Raw genomic sequence first — 21,266 nt, forward strand, 5'->3', positions numbered from 1 at the left:
GTTTGTTTTTTCTTTGCAAATGTATTAAAAATAAATCTAAGAAATCACATGTACATGAGTATTCACACCCTACGCTCAATACTTTGTTGATGCACCTTTGGCAGTAATTACAGTCTCAAGTGTTCGTGAATATGTTGCCACAAGCCTGGTGCACCTATATTTGAGCCGTTTTGTCCATTCCTCTTTGCAGCACCTCTCAAGCTCCATCACGTTGGATGGGGAGAGTTGGTGCACGACATTTTCAGATCTCTCCAGAGATGTTCAGTCAGATTAAGGTCTGGGCTCTGGCTGGGCCACTCAAGGACGTTCACAGAGTTGTCCTGAAGTCACTCCTTTGATATCTTGGCTGTGTGTTTAGGTTAATTGTCCTGCTGAAAGATGAACCATCTCCCCAGTCTTCAGTCAAGAGCGCTCTGGAGCAGGTTTTCATCCAGGATGTCTCTGTACATTGCTGCATTCATCTTTCCCTCAATCCTGACTAGTCTCCCACTTCCTGGATGGATGGTGCCTGGTTCCTCCAAACATGACACCCAGCATTCATGCCAAAGAGTTCAATCTTTGTTCCATCAGACCAGAGAATTTTGTTTCTCATGGTCTGAGAGTCCTTCAGGTGCCTTTTGTCAAACTTCAGGTGGATTGCCATGTGCCTTTTACTAAGGAGTGGCTTCCATCTGGCCACTTTACCATACAGGCCTGATTGGTGGATTGCTGTAGAGATGGTTGTCCTTCTGGAAGGTTCTCCTCTCTCCACAGAGGAATGCTGGAGCTGACAGAGTGACTATCGGGATCTTGGTATCCTCCCTGACTAAAGCCCTTCTCCCCTGATTGCTCAGGTTAGACAGGTGGCCAGCACTAGGAAGAGTCCTGGTGGATATGAACGTCTTCCATTTACAGATGATGGAGGTCACTGTGCTTATTGGGACCTTCAAAGCAGCAGAAATGTTTCTGTACCCTTCCCCAGATTTGTGCCTTGAGACAATCCTGTCTCGGAGGTCTACAGACAATTCCTTTGACTTCATGCTTGGTTTGTGCTCTGACTGTCTATGGCACCTTATATGTAGACAAGTGTGTTCCTTTTAAAATCTTGTCCTATCAACTGAATTTACCACAAGTGGACTTAAATTAAGCTGTAGACGCATCACAAGGATGATCAGTGGAAACAGGAGACACCTGAGCTCAATTTTGAGCTTCACGGCAAAGACTATGAGTACTTATGTATATGTGATTTCTTTGTTTTTTTTTTTGTTTGTTTTTTTTTTAAGAAAATTGCAAAAATAAAAAAAATCTTTCACATAGTCATTATGGGGTATTGTGTGTAGAATTTGAGGAAAAACTAAATTTCATCCATTCTGGAATAAGGCTGTAACATAAAATGTGGAAAAAGAACACTGTGAATACTTTCTGGATGCTCTGTAGGTCCGCATTGCCATACCCAGTGCCAACCAATCTGATGACTCCCCAAGTTCTTCTCAGACTTCTCTTGACCTCAAAGGCTGAGCTCCAAGAAACATGAAACAAACTTATCAGATGCTGAAACTGTTGGCACATACAGGCACACTGTTAAAATAAGATAATCCTTTAATAGACCCACGATGGAGAAATTTACACTGATGCTGATGTCCAAGTCAAAGATGTCATTAAAAGACTCTGTCTTTGTCTTCATCAAGACAATTACAAGGTTAGACAGTACTACTCCTCACCCTGGTTCTTCAGAGCTCCAGCAAGACATCTGACTCTGGTAAGGTGACAAAAGGAAGGTGAACTTGTCCTCATGAATAAAGGAACTACAGAGCGGGGCCACAGCACAGTCCTGATGGAGCCCAAGTTCACTGGAAAGAAGTCAAAACCTCACAGTGTCTGTGTAAAGTCCAGCAATATATTGAAGGTTTCGGGATGTCCCACGAGCAAAACATGGCCAGAGACAAACACTTTTAAAAAGCAACATCAGCTGCACAGCAACACTAACTTATCAAATAAAAACAGTTCTGGTTTGAGAAGAGTTTTTTGTCCTCACTTTGGATTTCTCATTCCACAGTGAAAATCTGTCGGTCTTCAAGTCCACAGATCCTCCATCACTGGTTCATGGCCACTGAAATGAACAGAGGTCAGTGCCGTATCATTGCGCCCACCAATCACAGGCCATTGTTCATCCTGGCAGAGCCCGCAGACTGAATGAGACCCCTCCGGTCAACTGGGATAATTTGGACGTTAGCACGCCATCGGCTCTCATATGCACCGCCATACCTACGGCTGTGGATTTAATAAACGGTACCAGGGTCACCGCCACGTCTCCATCTGTCACACTGTGTATGAATCACCGATTGTGCAAACAAGTTACCGTATTCACACATCGGAGTGCCCAGTGTGTTGTGCGTGAAGATCTGCCTGAAGAGAGGGTGGGCAGACGCACAAATATTACATTTAGCGGAACGCCCATCTCAATATAATGTCTGATTTCATCAGAAATTAAAAATAAATCACAAGTAACTCCCCTGTTTGTGTCCATTTCTCATTCAGTAAATGTGTTTGTTCCTTGTCAGATTATGTCTGGCAAGTCTGTCGGAAGGTTCCAGTGTCGCCGACCGAACAGTCCCCTCTAAAAATTGGTCTGCCCTGCCTTCACTGACTCTCTACACCCAAAGCGATCAAAGGGAATAATGTGATTATTAACCATCAGATGAGAAAGTAAAACCTCTTAAATCATTCTAAAGTCAGTTTTAAGCAGAAAACGAGGCTGTTTTAAGCAGGAACGAGGTGATAATTGGTGAATCGCTACAGATGCTCGGGAATGACACATACGCAGTGAAGGCAGGGCAGACAGATTTTAAGGGGGGACCGCTCGGTCAGTGACACCAGTACATGCTCAAAACTCTGCGGACATCAGATAGAGAACTTTCTAGTCCTTGTTCGTAGGTTGCCAGTGGACATCCAGTCAACGTTAAACTGCTTTCTCACGTCAGCAACAGAAAAACCATCACAGTAAAATGCCATCTTAACCGTCACAAAGTCTTTCAAAATAAGAGCACATTTCAACATAGACCTCCGTTCCACTACTAGCATACAATGATGACGCCATCTCAGGTAAGATGCTGAAGAGATGAGAAAAACATCATGTGCTTGGGGTCACAAAACAATGTAATTTTAGGTGGGCGTTTAACCAACTTGAATAAAAATTAGTTTAATTTAGAGCAGACGTTTAACCAGCTTTAATAAAAATTTATTTAATTTAGAGTGGGTGTTTAACCAACTTTAATAAAAATTAATTTAACAGAGTAGGAGTTTAACCAGTTTCAATTAAAATTAGTTTATTTAAGAGTGGGAGTTTAACCAACTTCAATTAAAATTAATTTAACTTAGAGTAGGAGTTTAACCAGCTTCAATTAAAATTAGTTTATTTAAGAGTGGGAGTTTAACCAACTTCAATTAAAATTAATTTAACTTAGAGTAGGAGTTTAACCAACTTCAATTAAAATTAGTTTATTTAAGAGTGGGCGTTTAACCAACTTCAATTAAAATTAGTTTATTTAAGAGTGGGCGTTTAACCAACTTTAATAAAAATTAATTTAACTTAGAATAGGAGTTTAACCAGCTTCAATTAAAATTAGTTTATTTAAGAGTGGGTGTTAACCAACTTCAATTAAAATTACTTTATTTAAGAGTGGGCGTTTAACCAACTTCAATTAAAATTACTTTATTTAAGAGTGGGAGTTTAACCAACTTTCATGGACAGGGTTATTCAAAAGTTTTTTTAATGTGTGTGAAAGGTTGCAGAATGTTATTTTCATGTTTCTAATAGAATCTCCTCAAATCAACCTACAGGAAGCAGTTTTCCATTCCACGCAGACGCGTCACATTCCCGCACACACACACACTGCCATCAATGCTCAACAGCACGCCAGGATAAACTCAGTCACTACTGAACTTCATGTCTGACGGGGAATCAAACCAAGGATCCTCTAGTCACAAGACGACCTCTGTAACCCCCCGCTGCTGCCTCCTCTCACCTCCTTTTTCTACCAAACTCCTTCCCACTAAGCTTGACAGCTTGTATTCTTCAAACAATTTGAGCTCAAAGGGAAATACCAAGAGCCAGCTGACCTCTGACCTCTTTTGTCAACACTCAGCCCTGACCCAGTTAAGACTTTCTCCAAATGCAGCTATAATTCCCATTTCTCATTTATTCTCCAAAACCAACTTCTTCCACTCTGTCTCACGATGTCGGAAGACCACGAAGAAGCCCCCTCCCCCCAAATAACACGATAACATTACAGGAACTACACTCAACAAAAATATAAACGCAACACTTTTGGTTTTGCTCCCATTTTCTATGAGATGAACTCAAAGATCTAAAACTTTTTCCACATACACAATATCACCATTTCCCTCAAATATTGTTCACAAACCAGTCTAAATCTGTGATAGTGAGCACTTCTCCTTTGCTGAGATAATCCATCCCACCTCACAGGTGTGCCATATCAAGATGCTGATTAGACACCATGATTAGTGCACAGGTGTGCCTTAGACTGCCCACAATAAAAGGCCACTCTGAAAGGTGCAGTTTTGTTTTATTGGGGGGGATACCAGTCAGTATCTGGTGTGACCACCATTTGCCTCATGCAGTGCAACACATCTCCTTCGCATAGAGTTGATCAGGTTGTCAATTGTGGCCTGTGGAATGTTGGTCCACTCCTCTTCAATGGCTGTGCGAAGTTGCTGGATATTGGCAGGAACTGGTACACGCTGTCGTATACGCCGGTCCAGAGCATCCCAAACATGCTCAATGGGTGACATGTCCGGTGAGTATGCCTGCCATGCAAGAACTGGGACAAGAATTGTGTACAGATCCTTGCAACATGGGGCCGTGCATTATCCTGCTGCAACATGAGGTGATGTTCTTGGATGTATGGCACAACAATGGGCCTCAGGATCTCGTCACGGTATCTCTGTGCATTCAAAATGCCATCAATAAAATGCACCTGTGTTCTTCGTCCATAACAGACGCCTGCCCATACCATAACCCCACCGCCACCATGGGCCACTCGATCCACAACATTGACATCAGAAAACCGCTCACCCACACGACGCCACACACGCTGTCTGCCATCTGCCCTGAACAGTGTGAACCGGGATTCATCCGTGAAGAGAACACCTCTCCAACGTGCCAAACGCCAGCGAATGTGAGCATTTGCCCACTCAAGTCGGTTACGACGATGAACTGGAGTCAGGTCGAGACCCCGATGAGGATGACGAGCATGCAGATGAGCTTCCCTGAGACGGTTTCTGACAGTTTGTGCAGAAATTCTTTGGTTATGCAAACCGATTGTTTCAGCAGCTGTCCGAGTGGCTGTTCTCAGACGATCTTGGAGGTGAACATGCTGGATGTGGAGGTCCTGGGCTGGTGTGGTTACACGTGGTCTGTGGTTGTGAGGCTGGTTGGATGTACTGCCAAATTCTCTGAAACACCTTTGGAGACGGCTTATGGTAGACAAATGAACATTCAATACACGAGCAACAGCTCTGGTTTACATTCTTGCTGTCAGCATGCCAATTGCACGCTTCCTCAAATCTTGCGACATCTGTGGCGTTGTGCTGTGTGATAAAACTGCACCTTTCAGAGTGGCCTTTTATTGTGGGCAGTCTAAGGCACACCTGTGCACTAATCATGGTGTCTAATCAGCATCTTGATATGGCACACCTGTGAGGTGGGATGGATTATCTCAGCAAAGGAGAAGTGCTCACTATCACAGATTTAGACTGGTTTGTGAACAATATTTGAGGGAAATGGTGATATTGTGTATGTGGAAAAAGTTTTAGATCTTTGAGTTCATCTCATACAAAATGGGAGCAAAACCAAAAGTGTTGCGTTTATATATTTGTTGAGTGTATTATCAGTTTTAAATTACAAGCTCAACCAAATAAATAAATAAATTCAACCATTTGATTTTCACAGATATTATAGCAATATACATTTCCTGGGCAGGATTAAAATTGAGAACTGTGACAAGAGGGCAGAGATGTTTGTTTTTCCACTTTAAAGAAGACATCAGCCCTGTCTTGGCCTTGAGGTCCATTCTTATCCCCGGATACTGTAGCATGAAACGGATAAGACTCAGCAACTGTACCCATTTACAGTTGGGTGGACTGAGACATGCAGGTGAAGTGTTTTGTCCAAGACCATAACAGAAAGTGTCCAACTCCAGTCCCAATTACAGCTGTCTGCAAGATGATGTCATAATCAATACTTGTTTTCAACGCTAATATAATGCTATCAGAATCTTAAGATTTGTTTTGTAACTAAGGAAAGAGACTGAAATTGTACAAAAATAAAGAATGTCAATTCTCTGATGTTTCTGGGTTAATTGACTTCCAAATAGTCCCTGTGAGATCAGGTTTTAAGGTTCTGCTACTAGCCTATAAAACTGTTCACAGACTGGCACCTCCCTACATAGCTGACCTGCTTAAACCCTACGTACCGGCCCGGGCTCTGTGTTCTCAGCGTGCAGGACTACTTTGTGTCCCTAGGGTGAATAAAAAAGTCTGTGGGTCACAGACCCTTCTCTTATCGTGCCCCTATTCTGTGGAATGATCTCCCTGCATCAATAAAACAGTTAGATTCTGTGGAGACTTTCAAGTCCTTACTGAGATGCATTGATTCTCCCTTTTGTATGGCTAGCATACTGGCATAGTATGGAACTATGCTTCCTATCCTTTTAAATTCATTTTATTAGCAATAGAACAGGATTGGGTCTCAAGTTCATCTAAATTTGGGGTCTGTTAGTGAAGCTTAGGGCTAGGGTTCAGGGGTCACCTTAGTAATTTCTCTGTTTTCCAGTCGAATTACTGCTGATGAATTATACCTTAGGTGTAGTTTTTTCCAGCCGACTGATTCTGCTTTTCTCTCTGTCTGAGGTAAGGAGGGAAATACGCGACAGTGGCGTCTGTGGACAATGGGATGCTGGACTGACCGTGAGATGCCATGCCTGAAGCTGATGCAGCAGATCCTCTAACTTCCCGTGTTCTGTTTTTTTGGCTTTGTAAAACTTTGCAAAAACCTTGTAACTGTTAGAATGGCCTAAGCAGTGTTTCACCCCTCTGAGTTTGGTCTGCCTGAGGTTTCTTCCTCAAATCATCAGAGGGAGTTTTTCCTTACCACTGTCGCCTGTGTGCTTGCTCTAGGGGTTGGTGATGTTAGACCTTACTTGTGTGAAGCACCTTGAGGTAACTTTGTTGTGATATGGTGCAATATGTATGTAATAAATTAATTCATCTTCTACTGCTTAGTCCAATTAAGGGTCGCGGGGGGCTGGAGCCTATCCCAGCAGTCATAGAGCGTGAGGCGGGGTACACCCAGGACAGGATGCCACTCTGTCGCAGTATGTAATAAATTCAATTAATTAATTCAATTATTAATTTAATTAAATTCTTTCCCACTGGACATGACAAACTATTTACTGACTTTTGAGACATCGTCCTGCAGAAGGTAAAAGTTGCCAGACTTTTTGGCCAACACTAGAGGGCACAGTCCATAGAAACGACTGAAATCAACATTCAGATGAGACTAAAACCACAGAGACTCTGTTAATAATTAGATTAGTCCACAAGGACCTATTCCTGGCCGAACAGAGCTTTAGAAAAAAACACAACAAATGGAGGACTTGTGGAGATGCATTCATCCGATAACACACAAACACCTCCACAGACCCCCAGACCTCTACCTCATTATCTGCTTTCATCCCATCTGACAGTAATGAGACATCATCCGTGCAAACTAAAGTGTTGAGATCAGAACACGGTGATCCTCTCGCTCAGATACCTTATGATTCGACGCCGTCGTGCTGCCTGTTTATTCAGCTTCAGGCAGACACAAAAAAAACACTCCCAGCCTCGGACTTCAAGTTGAAACTCGCTCCCCGGAGGTTTAAATACTACAGAGCCCAAACAAAGGTAAACAGAGCCATTGTTTCATGGATGAGCACGGCGGTAAAGACTGAAGCAGTCCTGCTCTTCTGTTCATCTACACATAATGAAACTGGATTTACTGGGCAACGCCTTTTTTTATATTTAAAAAGTACAGGTTGATCCAGGATCAAATCTTCACAGACATTCTTGACTGATATCATAAACATCTCCAAATACCCCTCGGTTATTCTTATCCAGAACAGATCCAGTGTGGGAGATCTGATTCTAAACCATCCCAAGGTTTCCACGGTTTGGGACACGATGCACTGTTGCTGTAATTTGTTGAGTGCAGTAATCACAGAGACAAGAGGGGACATGTACCCCATTCACGTAATGTTCTTGGGAGGGGCTTTGTCATGAGTTTGAGACCCATGACTGTACTTGATGGCAACACCAACATCCAGAACTCCAGTCAGTGACAGTAACTTATTTCTTACACAAATCCAAGCATTATAATATTTATCTGGGGGGAACTGCATGGTGAATATTGTCTTTTCCTTCCAACTCTATCGTGCAGATGAGGAGGAAGCGTGTGTGCACATGCATGAGGTTTTGAGATGACCTTTGACCTGACCCTCATGTGTGCGTGTTCCCAGGGCATGCACGTTAACATCTGTAAGATGTCTTAAATCATTTTACAGGTGTTATTTGCTTACAGAAACAGCATTTTTAGATTTAGAATCATTTTACAAAATCTATGAGAACCATAATTAGATTTATACAGCCATCTTGTTTTTATTTTGTTTGTGCAAACAGCAAGCTGATGTCATGCTGCCTTTCTTTATGCTGATTGGCTGTCACTGTGTCCTTCCCAGCCTCCTCTGTTATGTGTCGACGCGGGTTGAGGAGCGGACCTGCGTCAGACAGAACCCAGCGCTAAAAATAACCAGAAAGTGGTTCCAACAACAGAAACAATTTATTTTTCACCTGTGCATAATAATGTGTACAAAACTAAGAGAACGTCCTTCTGGTGGAGTGACTGTTGGCGCGCTCTTAAGCGCCCAAAAGGATAGAAGCCCGGCGTTCCTGGACCCACTACCACCAGACAAACACCCCCCAGGTGGACACGACGAACTGACTCTCTGTGAAGCAAAGAAGAGGTGAGGTAAGTCAGCAGTTACAACAATATCTTTCAAAAGACACACGCTATCAGCAGCACATTCAGGTCTGTATCTTTTTTACCTTTATGCAAATGAGCAGCTTCTCACAACAGGTGGAGGATCACTTATCCGCACGCCACAGCAGTGAGAAGCGAGCTGCACAATTCTCATCACAATTCAAGTATACTGTGTAACAAAACACCAAGTTACTATCAACAATTAATCAAACACTTAATTACCTTTAACATGTGCTGACAGCATGTGTCCTCACCCTTCCCTGCTTCACGGGCTCGATGTGTCAAACCCAGGCGCGGACCTCAGCGTCTCACAAACGAACATCACAAGGTCGAGTTCCCGGCAGTTCTGCTTGAATCACACATGCCTTAAATGCAGAACACCATCCAATTATCTGCTTCAGCTGAAAGTCTTTAAGGTTGCATGTGAGCAGCAGTCACAGGTGCTACACATGATGTTGATGAGGGTGAGGATTCTTCAGCCAGCACCTTCTCCACAGACAAATCAGTTTCCATGCCACCTGAAGAGCAAAGAAAAGAAAAGAACACCAAAACATCCAGCCACACCCCCCAACACACAACACTCCTCACGCAGATCAGGGGAAGCCCCCATGTGATCTATAACGTTGCAGCCAAATGCAGGTCACGGTGTCTGATCGCTTGAATTTCTACCCATCAGGGGTCAAAATTCTAAATTGTTTCCAGACAGCATGAATTTTGATCATATTGGCATAATCATATTACAAATCACTTATTTACAAGCTAATGAAAATTCACTAAGGTATGTATAAATGTATAAAATGTATAATGTAAAAATAACAGTGGCGCCAAAGAAAATTATTTTTATGACTTAAAGCTTAAAAAAAAACAGAGGGGGGTACAGCTTTATTCAAGTTAATAGTGGGTTACTAAGAAATGCTGGCTTGCCCATGGTTACGTTTCTCTGGGAAAACTACATACAATACAATTCTTGGGCTGCATATCAAGATAATCACTGCAAGAAAAAAAATGACTACACTTGTTGGTTTTTCAACTTAAAACTGCATAATGTGTCCCCATTTTGTCTGATGGACTAACCACAGAGTGTAAGGGCCCCTTCACACATAGTGCGAATTTGGTCAAATTGCACATTAAGTGTGCATGAAGCAGGAATCATATGCAAACCGTGTAATTTCATAGCTGCTTCCAACACCTTGTACACCTGTTGTTACACCTATTTGCACACACCAGCAGCTGACAGACAGAGTGTGCACTGTGTGTACCCATGAAACCCTCTCAAGGGAGGTGTTGACCAAATTCCAGGTGACACGCACGAACATCTAAAGCCCCTTTCACACCGGGCCCGCTTCGAGTTGCATTGTGTGGCGTCATAACGACGCCATGTGGAAGCAACCTAGTGCTGAGACGATGTAGCTCAACGCCACAACAACGCGAGGGATGCAAAGGACGAAGCAAATCGGACGCCAAAAATTAAACATGTTTAATTTTTTTGCGTCCTGTGCTCGACGCAGAAAGGAAGTGGTTTCAACGCAAGTCAGGGCAAAGAGACGGCACTCAACGTGACTGGAAGCCACACCCTCACAATACAACGTTACCTAACGCCAATTTATGATTCCTGCTGCGTTCCATTGTTCCCGCAGTATAAATCATGCAGGATTGTTTTTATACTGTGTACACAATGCAGTGAAACTACACGCTCAAAAACAGCACAGAAAAAAACTGCTGATTGCAGCCTGACTGCAGCTCCACGCTCTTAACTTCTCTCACAACTGTCTTTAAATAAAGTCCACAAAAGTCCTGCTCACTGACTGATTGACAGAGACAGGACATGTCGACATCCAGTAAAAAGTCCGGACATCTCCGGTCCACTCACGGATGATTCATTTGCGCACGTACATGCGATCAATTAAAAGAGAAAAAAAAACTGGCTGGCTGTGTTCCTCGCTCTGCACTCAAACTCTCTCATCATTGTGTTAAATAAAGGACAAAAAAGGACATAAGTCCTGCTCACAGGCTGATTGCCAGAGACAGGACATGTCCATATTAAGTATAACATCTCCACATTTATTCATGGACGGTGCGTTCGCGCACAGCTCACGGTCAAAGGAAGAAAGATAAACTATAACAGAAATCAGAGCGCAGACCTGCAGCCCGAACAAGAACAAATATAAAGTAGAAGAGAAATCAGAGTGCACTGTCTGACTGCAGCTGAGTCTGTCTGCAGGTTCTCCTCTGCATCCTCACCTCCTCTCTGCCCTCCTGCTGCGCGCACCTGACGCAGACATTCCTGCGTCGTCATGACGCCACACGAAGCAACTCAAAGCAGCCCCGGTGTGAAAGGGGCTTAACAACGCTCACATGGCACTTAGAAAATGTGAGGCCATTCACATTCTTGGCACAACAACAGTTTGCAGACAACCACTGTCATACTGGCAGTGAAATTTGTCTAAGTGCCCCATGAGTGTGGATTTGATGTGTGCGCTGAAAACTGACAGGAGGTGTGGCCACCTACTGAAGCAGCTGTGGAGATCAGTCACTCTGGACATCCCAGTTGGACAGTACTGTGTTTGGATGGACATGGACTAACAACTGATCACTGTCATGCACATCAAGTGGACATAAATAAATACATAAAGTAGTGTTCAGAATAATCGTAGTGCTCAGTGACTAAAAAGATTAATACAGGTTTTGAGTATATTTCTTATTGTTACATGGGAAACAAGGTAGCAGTAGATTCAGTAGATTCTCACAAATCTAACAAGACCAAGCATTCATGATATGCACACTCTTAAGGCTATGAAACTGGCCTATTAGTAAAAAAAAGTAGAAAAGGGGGTGTTCACAATAATAGTAGCATCTGCTGTTGACACTACAAACTCAAAACTATTATGTTCAAACTGCTTTTTTAGCAATCCTGTGAATCACTAAACTAGTATTTAGGTGTATAACCACAGTTTTTCATGATTTCTTCACATCTGCGAGGCATTAATTTTGTTGGTTTAGAACAAAGATTTTGCTGGTTTACTAGTGTGCTTGGGGTCATTGTCTTGTTGAAACACCCATTTCAAGGGCATGTCCTCTTCAGCATAAGGCAACATGACCTCTTCAAGTATTTTGACATATCCATACTGATCCATGATACCTGGTATGTGATATATAGGCCCAACACCATAGTAGGAGAAACATGCCCATATCATGATGCTTGCACCACCATGCTTCACTGTCTTCACTGTGAATGTGGGTTGAATTCAGAGTTTGGGGATCATCTCACAAACTGTCTGCGGCCCTTGGACCCAAGAAGAACAATTTTACTCTCATCAGTCCACAAAATATTCCTCCATTTCTCTTTAGGCCAGTTGATGTGTTCTTTGGCAAATTGTAACCTCTTCTGCACGTCTTTTATTTAACAGAGGGACTTTGCAGGGGATTCTTGCAAATAAATTAGCTTCACACAGGCGTCTTCTAACTGTCACAGCACTTACAGGTAACTCCAGACTGTCTTTGGTCATCCTGGAGCTGATCAATGGGTGAGCCTTTGCTATTCTGGTTATTCTTCTATCCATTTTGATGGTTGTTTTCCCTTTTCTTCCACGTGTCTGTTTTTTTGTTTTTGTTTTTTTGTCTATTTTAAAGCATTGGAGATCATTGTAGATGAACAGCCTATAATTTTCTGCACCTGCGTATACGTTTTCCCCTCTCCAATCAACTTTTTAATCAAACTACGCTGTTCTTCTGAACAATGTCTTGAACATCCCATTTTCCCCAGGCTTTCAAAGAGAAAAGCATGTTCAACAGGTGCTGGCTTCATTCTTGAATAGGGGACACCTGATTCACACCTGTTTGTTCCACAAAATTGACGAACTCACTGACTGAATGCCACACTACTATTATTGTGAACACCCCCTTTTCTACTTTTTTTTTTACTAATAGCCCAATTTCATAGCCTTAAGAGTCATGAATGCTTGGTCTTGTTGGATTTGTGAGAATCTACTGGTAGCTTGTTTCCCATGTAACAATAAGAAATATACTCAAAACCTGGATTAATCTTTTTAGTCACATAGCACTACTATTATTCTGAACACTACTGTATATCACTGTTGCGACGTGCTGCAGCAAGCAAGCGCGTGCACATGGACAGGCTGCCCCCATGTTGAAACGGACCATCAGATCATAACACACAGCAGGTGATCTGACTGTCAAGTCACCCACATGAGCTCTGTTCCACATGACATGGTGTCCTGCGGCACGCTGTCCACAAAACACGCGTGTCGGCAGGACACGTGCCAGCAGATGTGGATATAAACGAGACGAGTGAACTGCTTCTCATTCATGTCATTTAATGACTGTGCGTCAGTAGCCATGGGTCATCTACAGAGGAACAGATGTATCATATTTGTATTGCCCATTTGATGACAGGGATTCAATATAACGCAATGTCTTTATATGGCGTGTCATTTTTTTAATACTTCCTGATATGAGCCAGTTTTCCAGCACCTGTCACAGGACAGCGACGGTAGCTCACTGGTAAAGTTTCTGACTGGCAATCAGAGCTTTTGGAAGTTGCAGATTCGAATCCCGTGGGTGACATGTATTTTTTCCCCTTTATTTTCTGCTGGCAAAAGCTGCTGTCTTCCTGCGTGCACTGAACTGTCACAGTATGTATTTTTCTTAGTTTTAATTTATTTTCTTCACAGCAGCTGCACAATGTGTAAGCATGTGTTCCCACCTGCACGAGTCATCGCACCAGAATCGTGCATGCCTGTCCATTGGCGCAATGTTTCGTGGTGCACATAATTCGAACTATTTCGTGCTGTTTCGCTGTAGTCGACCAAACTTTGCACTGTGTGTGAAGGGGCCCTAAACCAGGTAATACTTTGGGTTGAGGACGGATCTGCATTAAAATCAAATCTTGTGCACGATTTTAAGGATTCATCTGTATTTAAGCAGCAAATTTATCATCAGGTCATTTCCGGGATAAAATATTCCCAGACAACATCTTGATCATCACTAATGAGCGCCGCTGAGCAGATCCAAACAATTCCACCAACAACGGTCCTGGTTACAATTACAGGTTTTAACTGTGATAAAAGCAACAGCTGAACAAGGACGTGGCTGTGAATCCTGCAATTGGAAGCAGCCTCGTGCACAACAAGAAAGCAGAGAGAAGACTTCTTTGTTTAGTTTTCGACCTTCACTTCCTTCCTTTTCTTCCATTCTCTGGTTCCCACTCAGCAAATGGCCGAATGCTGAATGGTCACCTGCTTTTCATTTGGGATAGAAATGCACCCCAGGCATTCCAGTCGCTCCTTTCTCTCCCCGCTCCCCCTCTAAGGCCACTCTCCACATACGTTTCATCTCAATGAGGTGGATCCTACGAAGGAAATTACTCAGCCATCCAGAAGTGAAGAGGAGGAAAAAAAAAATCCCTTCTTTTTCTCAGACCAACAGAGTTGTCGTCTCGTCTTGGTTCTGAGCTTTTGGTTCTCGTTGATGCTCACATCTAAAACCTAAAACGGCACTTGGGGTGCATTCCTAAAAACAAAGCTCATTCTCTGCTAAACATAGTATTTATTTTTATTTTTGTGAAAACAGATTATTAATATGAGTCGCGTCCCCACATCACACACTGTTAAAAATAACTATGCTAATTACCTCCAACAACATCAGGCAGAGGTTCTGTTTTCACCCCTGTTGGTTTGTTTGTTGGTTTGTGAACAGCATGGAGTCCACAATTTTTCATATATCATTATGAAATGTTTACAGAGGATTCATATTCTGAAAGGCAAGAACTGATTCAACTTTTAAGGTTACAGGTCAAAGGTCAAGGTCTTGAAAAAGTGGAAAAAAATCCCCTTCTTTAACATTAAATAAATACTCAAAAATACATAACTCTGATAAAAAAAAAAAAAAAATCAAATTTCTTTCATATTTGAGAGCTTTATGTAGGTTGGTGACCTTTAAAGTTTGATCTGGATTTGATCCAGATTACAGATTTTGTGGCCATTTCAATTTAACATTAAAAACCCCATTTAATGTATATTTTACATTATATGTTAATCAAACGTGCCCCAATCACTCACATATTTGAAAGTGAGCTGCAGACTGACACTCACTATCATCTGACAATGTTTGATCCGAATCTGATCTGGATTGTGGATTTTGTGAACATTTGAATTTAATATTGAAAAGCCCACTTGATGTACATTTTTCATTATATCGCAATCAAAAGTGCCTCAGTCACTCTCCTTTTTGACAGTGAGGTGCAAACTGACACTCTCAGTGAACAGACTAAGTCTGATCCGTATCTGATCCATATTGCGGATTTAACGGATATTTGATTTCAACATTGAAAAGCCCTTTTGATCTATATTCTGTATTATATTTTATCTTATAAAAAGTCACTTCCTAAGAACTTTGACCTTGAAAATTGTTTCCCAGGTAAAAATTTGTGGAATTGGAAACTCGAGTTGGCGGAGGTTTGCTCTCTACGAGCGCAGTGCTTTAGTTTGAAATGTGATGGTTTGTCTGGGTCAGGTACAAACTTTTCACCAAATACCAAAATGAAAATTAATTCATGGGTTTTTAAGTAATCCTGTTAAACCAAAACCAACAAAAGCTGGTACTGTTTAAATATCCAACACGTGTGTATGTGCATTGTGAACCTAGTTATGTAAAGTACGTGCCAATGTTGTATCATTTAAATACCACAAATTCACTGTGTGGGACTTTAGACTCGGTTTGTGGTGATCTGTGCTGTAATGACTGTGTGCTTCCACATGATAACAACACATTAACGGTGTCATGGACCATAGCCGATCCGTGCTGAAACCCCTCCCCGGACACACAGATTTCAGCATGCACATGTTTAACTGCAAAGTTTACATAATAGTGTGAAATATACATTTATTGTCACGGTGTAATGTTTTTATAATAATAATTGCATAAATCTCTACATACAGTTGCGATGAAATCCAAAGTTGTGCATTCCCACGAGTGCCTCTCCCACCTTGCACTCGGTAGTCTCATGCAGGATGCATGCACACTGGGATCCGAGCACAGAAACAATCTCTCCGAAATGTCTCCTTCTAGCACCGCCTCCTCCAGACAGATTTACCACACACTACCACAGTGTCTTTATGTCTTAAACATGGATGTAAATGAACAGCAAGACATATTCAGTAAGTTGGAAATGTTCAAGTATCCATCCCCTGACTTGTCTGAAGAAAAGTGGCTGTAAAGGTGATGGGATAGAAGAGTTTGCACTGTCAGTTCAAATGGCAACATTTTAGATTTTTTTTTCCTTTTTATAAACATGAAGTCTCAAATATTATGATATTTTTAAAGTTGGTATCATTAAAAAAATTGTACCATGTTAAAAGCTCATCTGTGCACAAAGCTTATGGCTGCATATTAAATGATGACCAAGTCAGATGGTGTAAGTTGAGTCTGTATTAATATTGTATCATTACATGAATGTGCTTTACACTATTACAACAAATCCATATAAAGGAACCAATTGTTTTGCTTAATTTATTTATTTTTTAATCTAAGATAAGCTTTAAGAAAACAAAAAAGTGAACTTTGTCTCACAGCAAAAGCATTTACGGCTGTGGGCCATAAATAAAATCATGAAGGACATTCTGTGCCAAAAGTATTGATTCAAGGCAATAAAAATAAGAATAAGTTTACTGAAAGAAAGACAAAACCCATCTTACAAAATATCACAGAAAATCAACACATGTTCCATATTACTCTCATACAGGCACTTAGACGTCCAAACAGACATTACTGTATACAGACGTCTTTCTGCCTCTGCAAGCAAGATAACGATCACTTTTACATGCCTGCTTTAAAATCCATTAAAAAAGCCACAGTAACCTCAGCTCTGCAAATCCAGAGTTTTCAGTCAACGTTACTTGAGAGAATAATTAAAATGACCATGTTATACAAATACACAGACAGCAGGATGCTCTGAACAGCATCATTAGCAAACAGATCACCGCTGCATTAAAATGTTATGTAGGTTACCATGCGAGTATAATCACCTCGGAGCCCCCCCACCACCACCACCATTCACTCACACCCAGACTAATTATCAGGTGTGATAAAAAAAAAGAAAAAAAAGAAAAATAATAATAATAATAATAATAACAATAATAATTTCTTGTGTTAAATACTAGGGTTGGGTCAGGTACCATTAGTCATTGACTAGTTGGTGACTAAATTTGACATTGAATGAAGCCAATTTCAAATATTCAGATAGATGGCTACTTTAAGAAGGTTGGAATGGGCCGGTGGTCTGACTAGGTATCTGTACATTTGTGTGTGTGTGTATATATATATATATATATATATATATATATATATATATATATATATATATATATATATATACACACACACACACACACACACACACACACACACACGAGGTCTATTAGAAAAGAAACCAACAGTTTTATTTTTTTTAAAAACTATATGGATTTGAATCACGTGTGATTACATCAGCCAAGCTTGAACCCTCGTGTGCATGCGCGAGTTTTTTCACGCATGTCGGTGACGTCATTCGCCTGTGAGCACGCCTTGTGGAAGGAGTGGTCCAGCCCCCTCATCAGATTTTCATTGTCTGAGAAGTTGCTGAGAGACTGGCGCTGTGCTTGATCAAAATTTTTTCAAAAACTGTGAGGCACATCCGAGTGGACACCATTCGAGAAATTCAGCTGGTTTTCTGTGAAAATTTTAACGGCTGATGAGAGATTTTGGATTGTTTCTATCGCTGTAAGGACTTCCCACGGAGCGGGACGTCGCGCAGCGCTCCGAGGCGACGTTGTCATCCTGTTTCAAGCTGAAAACCTCCAAATTTAAGACTCTGTTGACCCAGGACGTCGTGAGAGAACAGAGAACTTTCAGAAGAGGTCGGAATCAGCAGTTTAACCGGACATTCCACTGTTAAAGGACATTTTTTTTATGAAAGACGTGTGGACGGATTGGCGCGTCGGCTCGCAGCCAGCGCGGCACGCCCGCTACAGGAAAAACACCTCCGTGTTGATAACCATTTGTAAAATCCAGGCAGCTTTTGGTGGCTTTCAGTTGAGTGAGTATCTGAGAAATTGTTTAACAGCAGGGCATGTTCCAACTTGTCCTTAAGGCTTCCAACGGAGGTGTTTTTCCTGTGGTGGGCGCGCCGCACCAATCCGTCCGCACGTCTTTCATTAAAAAAATCTCCTTTAACAGTGGAATGTCCGGATAAACTGCTGATTCCGACATCCTGGGTCAACAGAGGCTTAAATTTTTGAGGTTTTCAGCTTGAAACAGGATGACGACGTTGCCTCGGAGCGCTGCGCGACGTCCCGCTCCGTGGGAAGTCCTTACAGTGATAGAAACAATCCAAAATCTCTCATCAGCCATTAAAATTTTCACAGAAAACCAGCTGAATTTCTCGAATGGTGTCCACTCGGATGTGCCTTACGAGGTCTGATAGAAAAGTATCCGACCTTTTTTTTTTTTTTTTTCAAAAACCATATGGATTTGAATCATGTGTGATTGCGTCAGCCAAGCTTGAACCCTTGTGCGCATGCATGAGTATTTTCATGCCTGTCGGTTGCTTAATTCGCCTGTGAGCAGGCTTTGAGTGAGGTGTGGTCTACCCCTCTCGTCTATTTTTTATTGCGAATAAATGTCTGAACGATTTGGATCTTTGCTGCATCAATTTTTTTCCAGAAACTGTAAGAGACCTACAGGTGGACACCGTTCGAAAAATTAATATGGCTTTCAGGGACGATTTTATGGGGATTAAACAGATTACGGGGTGTTACTGCCCTTTAAGGACGGCCCACAACTGCTGAGAGTGCAGCGCACTCCCAGCCCCCATCGACAGGCTGACACCCTGCACAAACAACCAGATCATTTCCAACGTGAAAGCTTTGTTGATCCGGGACTTCGTCTGACTTTCACAAAAAAGCAGAAGATGTGGACGTCAGCACTTTTTACGGCACATTCCACCGTTACAGGAGTTTTTTTTTCATGGAAAAAGAAGCCGAGGGATGCGTCACGGAGCCGTTCATTACGCGGGACAAAACCACCTCGGTGTTGGTCTCACAGGACGGCTTAAAAGTGGATTTCAGACGGATTCCGGTTGCTTTCCAGTCATGTGAATATCCGAATGTGATTGTGCATGAGCTGAACATGCCAGAACATGTCCTGTGAGGCTTCATCACGGCGTTTCTTTTCGCCATGCAGCTCAGCCGCGACGCGCGGAATTCCTCCGCCTTTGTTCCTCTTTCCATGACAAAAACTCCTGTAACAGTGAAATGTGCTGTTTATTTCTAAACTGGACGCTGTCTTGATCCGGTATGTCCTCTGACTAGCACAGGAATTGTGAAAAGACGTGGACATCAGCACTTTTTCCGGCACATTCCACCGTTACAGGAGTTTTTTTTTCATGGAAAAAGAAGCCGAGGGACGCGCCACCGTGCCGCTCTTGACGCGGCACAAAACCACCTCGGTGTTGGTCTCTCAGGACGGCTTTCAGACGGATTCCAGTTGCTTTTCTGTTGTGTGAATATCCGAGAAATTGAGCTTGAGCTGGACAAGCCCCAACATGTCCTGTGAGGCTTCATCACGACGTTTCTTTGCGCCGGGCAGCTGCACCACGACTCGCGAACTCCTCCGCACGTCTGTCTTAATGTGCCGAAAAAGTGGTGATGTCCACGTCTTTTCACAATTCCTGTTCAGCATGTCTTTTTCCTGGTTCTCTCCCTCAGCCCCAACCAGTCCCAGCAGATGACTGCCCCTCCCTGAGCCAGGTTCTGCTGGAGGTTTCTTCCTGTTAAAAGGGAGTTTTTCCTTCCCACTGTAGCCAAGTGCTTGCTCACAGGGGGTCGTTTTGACCGTTGGGGTTTTACATAATTATTGTATGGCCTTGTCTTACAATATAAAGCGCCTTGGGGCAACTGTTTGTTGTGATTTGGCGCTATATAAAAAAATTGATTGATTGATTGATTGTTCTAGTCAGAGGACATACCAGATCAAGACAGTGTCCAGTTTAGAAATGAACAGCACATTTCACTGTTACAGGAGTTTTTGTCATGGAAAGAGGAACAAAGGGGGAGGAGTTCCGCGCGTTTCGCGGCAGAGCTGCATGGCGAAAAGAAACGCCGTGATGAAGCCTCACAGGACATGTTCTGGCATGTTCAGCTCATGCACAATCACATTCGGATATTCACACGACTGGAAAGCAACCGGAATCCGTCTGAAATCCACTTTTAAGCCGTCCTGTGAGACCAACCACCGTCCCTCGGCTTCTTTTTCCATGAAAAAAAAACTCCTGTAACGGTGGAATGTGCCGGAAAAAGTGCTGATGTCCACATCTTCTGCCTTTTTGTGAAAGTCAGACGAGATCCCGGATCAACAAAGCTTTCACGTTGGAAATGATCTGGTTGTTTGTCCGGGGTGTCAGCCTGTCCAGTTGTGGGCCGTCCTTAAAGGGGCAGTAACACCCCGTAATCTGTTTAATCCCCATAAAATCGTCCCTGAAAGCCATATTAATTTTTCGAACGGAGTCCACCTGGAGGTCTCTTACAGTTTCTGGAAAAAAACTGATGCAGCAAAGATCCAAATCGTTCAGACATTTATTCACAATAAAAAATAGACGAGAGGGGTGGACCACACCTCACTCAAAGCCTGCTCACAGGCAAAGGAAGCAACCGACAGGCATGAAAAAAACTGCGCACGAGGGTTCAAGCTTGGCTGACGAAATCACACGTTATTCAAATCCATATGGTTTTTGAAAAAAAAAAATAAGGTCGGATACTTTTCTAACAGACCTCGTACAGTTTTTGAAAAATTTTGATCAAGCAAAGCGCCAGTCTCTCTTCTCTCTTCTCAGACAAAGGAATTCCGACGAGGGGGCTGGACCACTCCTTCCACAAGGCGTGCTCACAGGCGAATGACGTCACCGACAGGCGTGAAAAAACTCTTGCATGCCCACGAGGGTTCAAGCTTGGCTGATGTAATCACACGTGATTCAAATCCATATGGTTTTTAAAAAAAATAATAAGGTCGGATACTTTTCTAACAGACCTCGTGTATATACACATATATATATATATATATACACACATATATACACACACACACACACACACATATATACACACACACACACACATATACACACACACACACATATATA

The 21,266-nt window shown here is 42.4% G+C and overlaps 1 protein-coding gene and 1 long non-coding RNA gene across 2 annotated transcripts in view; both read right to left on the reverse strand.

The window, feature by feature from the left end:
* Positions 1 to 21,266, reverse strand: part of tns1b (tensin 1b) — a 432,602-nt gene that overhangs the window by 381,107 nt on the left and 30,229 nt on the right. The gene's annotated exons all lie outside the window — the stretch shown is intronic.
* LOC117524523 lies at positions 1,036 to 16,454 on the reverse strand. The gene is made up of 3 exons (XR_004564790.1): positions 16,442 to 16,454; positions 9,563 to 9,565; positions 1,036 to 1,175 (listed from the first exon to the last, which is right to left on the reverse strand). It is a non-coding gene; the product is annotated as an uncharacterized LOC117524523 (long non-coding RNA).

The sequence above is a fragment of the Thalassophryne amazonica genome, chromosome 14 (genome assembly GCF_902500255.1).
Source record: "Thalassophryne amazonica chromosome 14, fThaAma1.1, whole genome shotgun sequence".
Classification (NCBI taxonomy): Eukaryota; Metazoa; Chordata; class Actinopteri; order Batrachoidiformes; family Batrachoididae; genus Thalassophryne; species Thalassophryne amazonica.